This window comes from Rutidosis leptorrhynchoides, chromosome 2 (assembly GCF_046630445.1).
Source record: "Rutidosis leptorrhynchoides isolate AG116_Rl617_1_P2 chromosome 2, CSIRO_AGI_Rlap_v1, whole genome shotgun sequence".
Taxonomy (NCBI): Eukaryota; Viridiplantae; Streptophyta; class Magnoliopsida; order Asterales; family Asteraceae; genus Rutidosis; species Rutidosis leptorrhynchoides.
In genome coordinates this window covers 611,656,290-611,667,949 of record NC_092334.1, presented here as the reverse complement: position 1 = coordinate 611,667,949, position 11,660 = coordinate 611,656,290, and the positions used below count along the sequence as shown (strand labels likewise).

General features: G+C 34.2%; 1 pseudogene; it reads right to left on the bottom strand.

The window, feature by feature from the left end:
• Positions 1–433: 433 nt before the first annotated feature.
• Positions 434–11,383, bottom strand: LOC139890012 (uncharacterized; annotated as a pseudogene).
• Positions 11,384–11,660: the final 277 nt, after the last annotated feature.

The window sequence follows — 11,660 nt, the reverse complement described above, 5'->3', positions numbered from 1 at the left end:
GTGAGCTCATGGTGAATGCCACATCAGCTATGGCCGCTTATGGTGAAACCATAGGAAGTGGTCTAAGTAAGCTGATAAGAGAACCATGAGGAATTGAAAACTTATTCGTAAATGCCACTTGCGGTTACGGAGGCTCGCCATGCACGACTTCAGACAACTCGCAAAGCGAGTTGTCACATTGAGTTTAGTCAGCTCGCATAACGAGCTAAATCACTCGATCCAAAAGGGAACAACAACAAAATATAAGTTCAATATGTAGTGAAACAGTAGATCAAATATTACACGGTCAAAAGGCAAAACAATTATATTATATTACACAGTACAAAAAAGCAAAAGAATGATGGCATGATTCAACTGCTCAACTATTTAACGTAAAGCATTAGTCAAAATTCGCTTAACTATTTAACATAAAGCATGAGTCAGTTACTAATCATGTGGTCAAGGTTTGGCAATTTCAGCCTTTCTTGAAGCAAAGCTGAATGTTTACAACTCAAGTGGAGACATTATTATTTCTTTTTTACTTTTTGGTGTATCATGAATTTGAATGTCTCAACTTTGAAAAGAACAAGAACCTATGAGCTGTACAGAGCTCCTGGTCTAAATATGCGAGGTTTGTTTCCACTTACAAATAAAACATAGCGACTGAATCATGAGTTTATAAAGGTGAAGAAAAGCTGAACTGCACGCCAGTCTTGGCTCGATCGTTTTCATGTTGTCTCGGTATGTAGCAGTAGTCGACCTAAAGAATCAGACCAAAAGTACTGAGGTTACACTTAATAGAACAAAATCTAAGCCAAAACATAACACTATTTTGACTATTACAAGCTCTAGGTGTGTGTTTGTGTGCAGGTAAGAGATTAAATATGTTAAACAGGAAAATGAACTGGCTGGTTGTACCACATGCAGATGTCGTAGTACATTAATTTATGTGAGAAATTTCTTAAATATCAAATGATACTAGCTAGTATCATGTTACTACCATAAACAACATTGTGCATAGAATCGTAGATTAGTATTAAACAGGATAAACTTAGTGAACAAGACTAACCTCCATGCGAAACAACTTAGTTGGTACGATAAGCCCAAATCCCGCAGAGGTTCTGAACGAATCTCGATATTAAATGTGTACTTCAAATGTGATAACAAATCGTGCCCAAGTTGCCGTCTTATTGACGTAGAACCCATTTGTGATGGATCAGTCAAGGTGCGCCAGCAAAGATTATATGCTAAGTCATGGTACTTAGTCGATACCAGGCCCAAAGATAGGCCCAATGCTTGTTCTTTGTATGATGGTAACTTTAGCCAGTCTTGGGAAATAAGAGATATGCGGGCCATAACGGGAGTGAATAATCTGATGAATCTTGGTAGAGATACACTGGCACTAAGTTCTGATGTTTGGTCCCAACCGAAAGATAAAGAACCGTCCCATAGATCTCCATACCAAATAGATTTTTAAGTTTAAGTGATCCTTCAACTGACCAAGATCTAGCCTACGCATACAATTGATATATATCATATATGAGAAATTAGATACATCTTTAGTATCTAAAAGAAATTGAAAAACGCATTTGTAAATGTATCAATAAGATAGATACACATATTTACCATATAGTAAGCATTCAACCAGCAGTATGTCTATACGAGTATAACATTCCCAGCAATACATTTACAGATTCCCATTTTAAAAGTGAGGATGCAAGTCTATACCTAAAGCATACCTATTAAGACATCAGTAAGAATAACGTTTTTAGATATATTTCCAATGTATAATTTAGGCTTTTTGAAACATAAAGCACCTTGAATTCTGAACTCGATACCTAAAACTGTGGACAAAGATGGTGATCTAAGGGTTCTGCTTAGACAGACTCAAATAAACGGAGAAATTGATACTGATTACAAAAATCTTGCTACACGTAGAAAATTGTAGCCAGATATTAATTCTATAATATAGGTAATACCCAAGTTTTCCAAATACATAAAAGTTATGCTATGGTGAATACGCTAAAGATGCTAAAATGTGATGCAATAACTACCTTTAAACTTCATTTAACTAATAAGACCGGAGGTATTATTGCTCCAAAAAGCCAATTGGATCTTAGCAACTGATTAAGCTTCTAGCATGTAACTCCGAAGTCCGGGCTTAGACGCCCATAATATCCATTGTATTTTTAATGCATAAAACATGAACACCTTTAGACATCTTAATATGAGTCTGATAATTTTGATATAATTCAACACATTATACTCTTCCACGTTCTGCAAACTGTTAGACAAACCATAGTACCTTAATACTCACCTGAAGCAAGCGGTACACGTAATACTTTGCCAAATAGTTGTATATTTCAAATTGTCAATAATGTCCAAAACCGCTGAACTTTTGACCTCAAAAAGAGATCCCTCAATCAAAAAAACGAGTAAATTGACTTGCATAGAGACAGATATCCTTCTATTAAATTAAAAAAAGATTATGACACACCAATATTTGATCAACCATTGCAACTTTAAGAGAAAAGACTGACCTGAGTCCTAAACAACAAGTTTCCTAAAAAAAAAAAAGAGTCAAATAATGAATATACTTAAGTAGAAAATGTACCAGTACTTGAATGTAAGATCATAATGTTCCTCTGCAAAAGATGATCCCCTTCAAACAAGTATCCTCATAGCCATCATATCACATCTAGGGCTACCAGTTAGCAAAGGAGTAACATAGCCTTACGCAACTATCAAATTCATGACGTTTTTGGTTTATTTTACTATACTTAAAACTTAAGAATCTAATCTTTACGAACTTAAATTATCAGTCACTCTCCTTACGGACTTGAACCCTAGATGCTAAACCAGGTATAATTGACCCAATCGATCAATAAATTACACTAATCACAATCACATTATTATTATTATTATTATTATTATTATTATTATAATTAAACAGAAAATTCAATAAATATAAATATAAATATAAAGATTAAACTACCTCTGGTTTCGTAAAAATGCCAATGTCACCAGTGATAGGGGTTTTAGCCTCCATAACTTCAACAATGACATTACTTGTTCCAGGCAATTCAGGAGGTCCTCAATCTAACGTACGTAATATTCATTCAATGAATCAAATATATCTCTAACTTCCGGAGCCTCGCATTGACAATCGTCGCAGATTGAAGTAACTCTTGAACTGACGTAGCAGTTTTTTTTAGGGTTTGAATTTCAGTTTCAATTAACGAATCTTTAGTTTCGTTGTTCCCTTTGCTTGAGACATCATGTACTCGTATCGGAACTCGTTCAGTTAAAATTAGGTAAAAAAATTGATTCCATTTTCGCTCTTTCCGATCTCATTTTTGATTCCGGTGTTACTAACAGTTCTTGTTCTTCATCGTCGTCATCGTAATCAGGCCGGTCCTGATTTTTTCAGTGACCCGAGCGAGCCGCTAAAAAAAGGCCCCGTGAATACATGGCCATGGCCGGTCCTGAGAATTTAATTACTTAGAATGGGGCGGAACTTGAAACTTTCTAATTACGCTAAAAAAACGAACATTCAAAATATAAAGTTTAGTACTGTATATCTTAAAAATAAGTATCATCATAGTCAATACAAATGAATATGAAATTAACGTATTACATAAGTCATAAAGATCTATAAAAAAAAAAAAAAAAACATTTGACTGGAGATTTAAAGCCATGATAAAAATAAAATATGAATGGAGAGAAAATGAGTGAATGGAATAGGTTGATGATGTTATAATTCAGTAGGCTTATAACTACCTTTAGTGGTTTGATTCTTGATGTTATAATTCAGTAGGCTTATAACTACCTTTAGTGGTTTGATTCTTGATGTTATAATTCAGTAGGCTTATAACTACCTTTAGTGATTTGATTCTTGATTTAGAATACTAATAATGAAGTGTAAGAACAAAGATGATAATGGAGAGAAAGAAAGAAACACTTTGTAAGTGTGAGAAATGGTGCAAGTTTAATGCTTGCATTCATGAGTATTTATAGCCTAAAATCTCAATATAAAAATACATACTTTGTGTACCAAAATTGACTATATGTATACACCAAAATTGACTATCCATATCTATATTATTATTATTATTATAACACTCCCCCTTGGATAGCAATTTTATTTTGTTGAAGATCAACTATAAATTACTGCCTCGTTAAAAACCTTGCTAAAGAAAACCCAGTGGGAAAAAACTTTAGCTAAGGGAAAAAGAGTGCAGCATGGAGTTGACTCCCCCTCAAGTAGACATCGCTTCAGCTGTTACATCTTTTGAACATGTCTCATGCCAATGTTATGAACGTGTGTTCTGAAAATAGCAGTTGGAAGTGCTTTCGTGAAAAGATCAGCAGAGTTTTTGCTAGATTGCACATATCTCATTTCAATCTGGTTGTCCTTAATGAGATTTTGAGTGTATGAGAAGAATCTAGGTGGTATGTGTTTTGTTCGGTCACTTTTGATATACCCTTCTTTCATCTGTGCTATGCAAGCTGCATTATCTTCATAGATAGTTGTTGGACTTTTATCGCGTTCTAGTCCACAAGAATCAGTAATGAGTTGTGTCATTGATCTCAACCAAAAACATTCTCGAGTAGCTTCATGTAATGCAATCACTTCGGCATGATTTGACGATGTAGCAACAAGTGTTTGTTTTTGAGAACGCCATGATATTGCAGTACCTCCATTTAGGAATACATATCCAGTTTGAGATTTAGCTTTATGTGGATCAGATAAATAACCTGCATCTGCATAACCAACCAAATCTTGTTTTGATTCGTTAGAATAAAATAATCCTAAATCAGTAGTTCCTCGAAGGTATCGAAATATGTGTTTGATCCCATTCCAGTGTCTTTTGGTAGGAGCAGAGCTGAACCTTGCCAACAAATTAACTGCAAAAGAAATGTCAGGTCTTGTACAATTTGTAAGATACATAAGAGCTCCAATTGCACTAAGATATGGTACTTCTGGTCCAAGAATGTCTTCTTGATCTTCACATGGACGAAATGGATCAGCTTCAACATTGAGTGATCTAACAACCATAGGAGTACTTAATGGTTTTGCCTTGTCCATATTGAAACGTTTCAAAATCTTTTCAGTATATGTTGTTTGATGTACAAGTAAACCATTAGGCATATGCTCAATTTGTAAACCAAGGCAATACTTGGTTTTTCCGAGATCTTTCATTTCAAATTCTTTCTTTAGAAGTTGAATGGCTTCATGGATCTCTTTATTTGTACCTATGATGTTAAGATCATCAACATAAACAGCTATGATCACATATCCGGATGTTGTTTTCTTAATGAAAACACAAGGGCAAGTAAGATTATTTGTATACCCTTTGCTTATCAAGTAATCACTTAATCGGTTATACCACATACGTCCCGATTGTTTTAACCCATATAAAGATCTTTGTAATTTAATCGAATACATTTCTTTGGGTTTTGCATTTGATGCTTCTGGTACCTTAAATCCTTCAGGTATCTTCATATATATATCACTATCAAGTGATCCATATAGATAAGCAGTCACAACATCCATGAGATGCATTTCTAAATTTTTAGAAACTGCCAGACTGATTAAGTACCTAAAAGTAATTGCATCCATAACAGGAGAATAAGTTTCTTCATAATCAATTCCCGGTCTTTGAGAAAAACCTTGAGCTACAAGTCTAGCTTTATACCTTGTAACTTCATTTTTCTCATTTCTTTTTCGGACAAAAATCCATCTGTATCCTACAGGTTTCACATCTTTAGGAGTGAGAATGATGGATCCGAAAACTTTTCTTTTATTGAGTGATTCTAATTCAGCTCGTATTGCTTCTTTCCATTGAGCCCAATCATGTCTATTTTGACATTCAACCATAGATGTTGGTTCTGGATCATCATCATTATTCATGATGTCATATGCAACATTAAATGAAAATTTCTCATCAAGATTTTTCATTTCATTTCGGTTCCATAATATTTTTGAATATGCATAATTGATTGCAATTTCTGTATTGACATCATCAATCTCCTCTGCAGTAGGAGTACTGATTTGTGGTTCTTCTTGAACACTTTCTTTTACTTCATTATCAGCTGATTTTCTTTTTCGAGGATTTTTATCCTTTGAACCGATTGGTCTTCCACGTTTCTGACGTGGCAAAGATTCATGAGTGACGTTATTGCCAGCTTTTGGAATTTCAATTCGAGCTGGAGTATTTACTGCTGGTATATATGATTTTGTCACCGTTTTTGTATCTGTAAATGCATCAGGCAATTGATTTGCAAGTTCTTGTATATGCATTATCTTTTGAACTTCTGTCTCGCATTCTTTTGTGCGAGGATCAAGATACTTTAATTGAGGTTCACACCATGAAACATCATTTTCTTTATTTTTCATTTCTCCCCCTAATCTAGAGAACAATGTTTCATTAAAATGACAATCAGCAAAACGTGCTGTAAAAACGTCACCTGTCATAGGTTCAATATACCTTAATATTGAAGATGTTTCATATCCAACATATATTCCCAACCTCCTTTGAGGACCCATTTTTGTACGCTGTGGTGTCGCAATTGGAACATACACTGCACAACCAAATGTTCTAAGATGGGAAATATTTGGCTCTTGACCAAAAGCAAGTTGTAGGGGGGAATATTTATGACTTGCACTTGGTCTGATGCGAATCAATGCAGCAGCATGTAAAATTGCATGACCCCATATAGATACAGGGAGTTTTGTTCTCATTATCAATGGTCTAGCGATTAACTGTAAACGTTTAATCAATGACTCGGCTAAACCATTTTGTGTATGCACATGAGCAACAGAATGTTCAACAACAATTCCTATAGACATGCAATAGTCATTAAATGCTTGAGATGTAAATTCACCAGCATTATCAAGTCTCACCCTTTTAATGATGTAATCAGGAAAATGAGCTCTCAATTTAATAATTTGGGCAAGAAATTTTGCAAATGCCACATTACGGCTTGATAACAGACAAACATGAGACCATCTGCTAGATGCGTCTATTAGAACCATGAAATATCTAAATGGTCCACATGGTGGATGAATTGGTCCACATATATCACCTTGAATTCTTTCAAGAAACATTGGTGATTCTTTCTCAACCTTAAGTGGTGAGGGTCTAGTTATCAATTTTCCAAGAGAGCAAGATGTACATGGAACCATTGTATCATGATGGATTTTTCTATCCTTTAGTGGATGTCCATGAGTACATTCAATAATCCTTTTCATCATTGTTGATCCTGGATGGCCTAATCTGTTATGCCATAAACTGAATACACCAGGATCAATATATTTTTCGTTAACTACCATATGTATTTCTGGTACATTTATATGTGTATAATGTAATCCAGAACTAAGTCTTGGCAGTTTTTCAACCACATGACTCTTGTCAGTGATACTTAAATATTTCTCATTTTCTGTTGTCACTGACTGATAATCATACCCGTTAAGGTATATGTCGGAGAAACTCAATAAATTTCTGCTTGACTTGGGAGAAAATAAGGCATCATTTATTAAAAATTTTGTACCATTTGGTAGTATGAAATTTGCCTTTCCTATCCCTTTTATCAAGTTAGCAGGTCCTGATATTGTATGTATAGTTCCTTCCGTTGGTTTTAGATCAATAAAATATTTCTCGGATTTAAGTATAGTGTGTGTAGTTCCACTGTCTGCTATACAGAGATCTCCACCACTTGATTGATGTTGTATTCCAGCAAAATTCATATTGAACTTCATATATAAGAAATAAATAGTGAGTACATTAATATTACACAATATTTTAAACCCAAATAGATAGTACTGAAAACATTTAGCAAACATAATGACAAAGACAGACGATATTAAATCGTTTATTTTTCAAAAGACACACAACTTAAACATTCAAGAAATCTTCATATAAATCAGATGGTTTCTCAGTGACTGTTGGATCAATATTATCCACAAAATTTACTTCCTTTTCTTTACCTTTCAGCGAATCCTGATACATCTTAACAAGATGTTTAGATGTTCGGCAAGTATTAGCCCAGTGGCCCATTCTACCACATCTGTAGCAAGATTCTTCAGAATTTTTAGAAGAATTTTCTTCAACATCTTGTTTAATGGGCTTGTTTTGTGGTTGATATTTATATTTTCGTGGATTACTATTTCTTTGACCACCACGGCCACGACCACGACCACGTCCACGCCCATTACCATTACCATAAGGATGGTTTCTACCATAGTTATGGCTTTTGGCATGATGATGGTGATGGTTATTATAACCACGACCTTGCCCGCGTCCTTGTCCCTGTTTATAATTATTTGCAGTATTTGCTTCAGGGATTGCAAGTGTACCAGTAGGACGGGATTGCTGATTTTTCATTAATAGCTCATCATTTTGCTCTGCAACTAAGAGATATGAATTAAGTTCAGGATATGTTTTGAACTTTAGCATTCTCAAATTTCTTTGCACTGTGATGTTTGCAGCATTCATTGTGGAGAAAGTTTTCTCCATCATGTCTGCATCACTAATTTCATGTCCACAGAATTTAAGTTGTGAACATGTATTATACAGAGCTGAGCTGTATTCATTTACTTTCTTAAAGTCTTGGAACCTTAATGTTCTCCATTGTTCCATTGCAGCTGGAAGTAAAATTTCTCTTTGATTATTGAATCTGCTTTTGAGACCTTCCCATAAAACATGGGGATCTTCTACAGTCACATAATTATTTTGTAAGCATTCATCAATATGTTGATGAATAAAGCAACATGCCGTAGCTTGTTCTTTTTCAGAACAAGTGTTGTTTTCATTTATGGTTTCAAGAATGCCCATTGATTTAAGATGCATTTTTACTTTTATAACCCATGGCATGTAGTTGTTTCCAGTTGATTCTAAAGGAGTAAATTTAAGCTTTTCCAGATTCGACATTTTCTATTATCAAAAATTAAAACAAACATCATGATAAATTAGAGTCAATTTATATTCATAAGTATATAAACATTAAACATAAATTTAATATAACATAAATGATAAGTAGGTGACAGTGTCGACCATGTGTAAGCAATCATAAATAAATGTTATATAACAAAAATATAAATATTAGTAAACATAAATGAAAATTTGGCGACAGTGTCGACCATATATTTTTTCAGGTGGTATAACCGACCTATATCATTCTGGTGGTATAACCGACCATATATCATTTTGGTGGTATAACCGACCATATATCATTTTGGTGGTATAACCGACCATATATCATTTTGGTGGCAGAGCCAACCATATTTAGTATTAAGATTATCGTGCTGATAACGTGTTATAATTCAGTAGGCTTATAACTACCTTTAGTGGTTTGATTCTTGATGTTATAATTCAGTAGGCTTATAACTACCTTTAGTGGTTTGATTCTTGATGTTATAATTCAGTAGGCTTATAACTACCTTTAGTGATTTGATTCTTGATTTAGAATACTAATAATGAAGTGTAAGAACAAAGATGATAATGGAGAGAAAGAAAGAAACACTTTGTAAGTGTGAGAAATGGTGCAAGTTTAATGCTTGCATTCATGAGTATTTATAGCCTAAAATCTCAATATAAAAATACATACTTTGTGTACCAAAATTGACTATATGTATACACCAAAATTGACTATCCATATCTATATTATTATTATTATTATAACAGATGATTGTTTGTTTCATTTTGTTTACAAAGGATGTTGATTATTGCTTCTTCTTAATTTAGTGAAAATTAAAAATTACAAGAGAGGCATGTGGCCATGTGGGCAACTTGCAAGTCTAATATAATTAAGAATCCCACATCGACTAGCATAAAAAAATTTCAGTAGAATTTATACCTTAGTCACATGAAACATACGTAATGTTATATTATTGGGCTGGTGAATTTATTATCTTTGGTTATTTTATACAAATTTTTCTGGAAATGTTCTTGGGCCTGATCTAATAAGAAAAAACGGAAAATTTATCTGGAACTATACTTGGGCCTAGTCTAAGACCAATCGGATAAGCATTAATAATTTGGGCACCTATAAAATTTTGGCCGGACAACAGCATGTCGTAGAAGGAGATAACAAGTGGAGCCAACGACCCACTAAGACTAACGTCGGCAGTCAAACGGGGGCGTGAATGCGAGATGCCAGCGGAATGATCGGCCGGACAGAGGCTAGGGCTCCTTCCTTCCCACCGCGTCCTTCCTTGTGTGTCGGAGATATAAAGCGAGTGCACCTGCAAATGTTCAGGTTCCACAAAAAATCGTTATCAAATGTGTTTAGAAAACCATGAAATGCAGGGCGGAGTGCATGAGGGCGACCAGGACGAGGGAATTGCCATCGGCGCCCTCGCGGGTATGAATTTCAGTTTCAAGTAACGAATTTTTACCAGCCTTCGATAGTACTGCAAACATCGTCGCAAATTGACTTTCATTCTAACTTGTGTGTGGATGACATATGATCTTGAAAGTAGTTAAGTCGTCTTTGGGTGATGCTCAGATCGTCGTTCGAAAAAAAAAAAACTTCATCAAATCGATAACGACCCTCCAACCTGCAAACAACATAAAGGACTTTTTTAATGTATTTGAAACTTTAGGAATTACTCCATCAATATACTTTTTCTAAATGAAGTTATAACTCTTTCTTTAAAAATAGCAAAATTTCAATGCTCAATCAGCACTGTCTATGCATCCTGCACTGATCAAGGAAAATGGGTTCATAGCTGCAACCAAATTTCTCGGTCACAGCACAACTACACAACCTTCGATCTTGATTTTAATTTTGAGGTGGATGTTAACTTGGTTCTTGATCTGATTATTTCGTCTGTTTTATCACAAGGGGCCCTACATCTCACTCGACCATGACCGTATTCTTGCCAACAACTACATTATTGGTATAGTTTCATTTTCTCCTATTCTTTGGAAGGAATAATATCAACTTCTATAGTTCTATTTATAGTTATTAAGATTCAAATTAGATTTAGATTAAGATTGAATGACAATTAATCAGAAGTAAACTGCATTTTAATGTGATATATTGTGCGTCCTTCCTCAATTAACTTTTTCCCATCATCGTGTAATATAAACATAAAATTATTTTGATTATATGTTGAACAGAAAAGAAAAATAATCTTGAAGTTATATTGATATAAATAGATTGTAAATTTTAATAAATATTCATATTCATATGTCATGGTTTTGATTATGTGATTGTTTTTTAACGACAGCCTTAAAAGTTGTCGTTAAGATGCATAAAATATTTGTACACGACGGTTACGTTTGACTTTCAAGTGACAGTTATTGATTTGTAAAACTTTTTTATGCACCTTAACGACAGCCTTAAGGGCTGTCGTTAGCATTTTCATTGTCTTTATTTCACTTCTTTCGAACTTCATTTTCACGGAATTAGTATATTGTTATTGTTATTTGAGAAAAAGAGATACTCTGTATTATTTTAAGTAGGATATATAATATTTTGAAAAAATATCACCGTTGGTCCCCAAACTTTGCACCAGAAATCATGAGGGGACTTAAACTTTAAATTCATCACGTTTGGTCCCAACTTTTCAATTAAATACGCGTCTGGTCCCAGGATCTTAACAGCGTCAATTTCTCCATCCTTACCTCATGCACGTGATTGGCACAGTTAGGGCAATTTAGTCTTTTTAATTT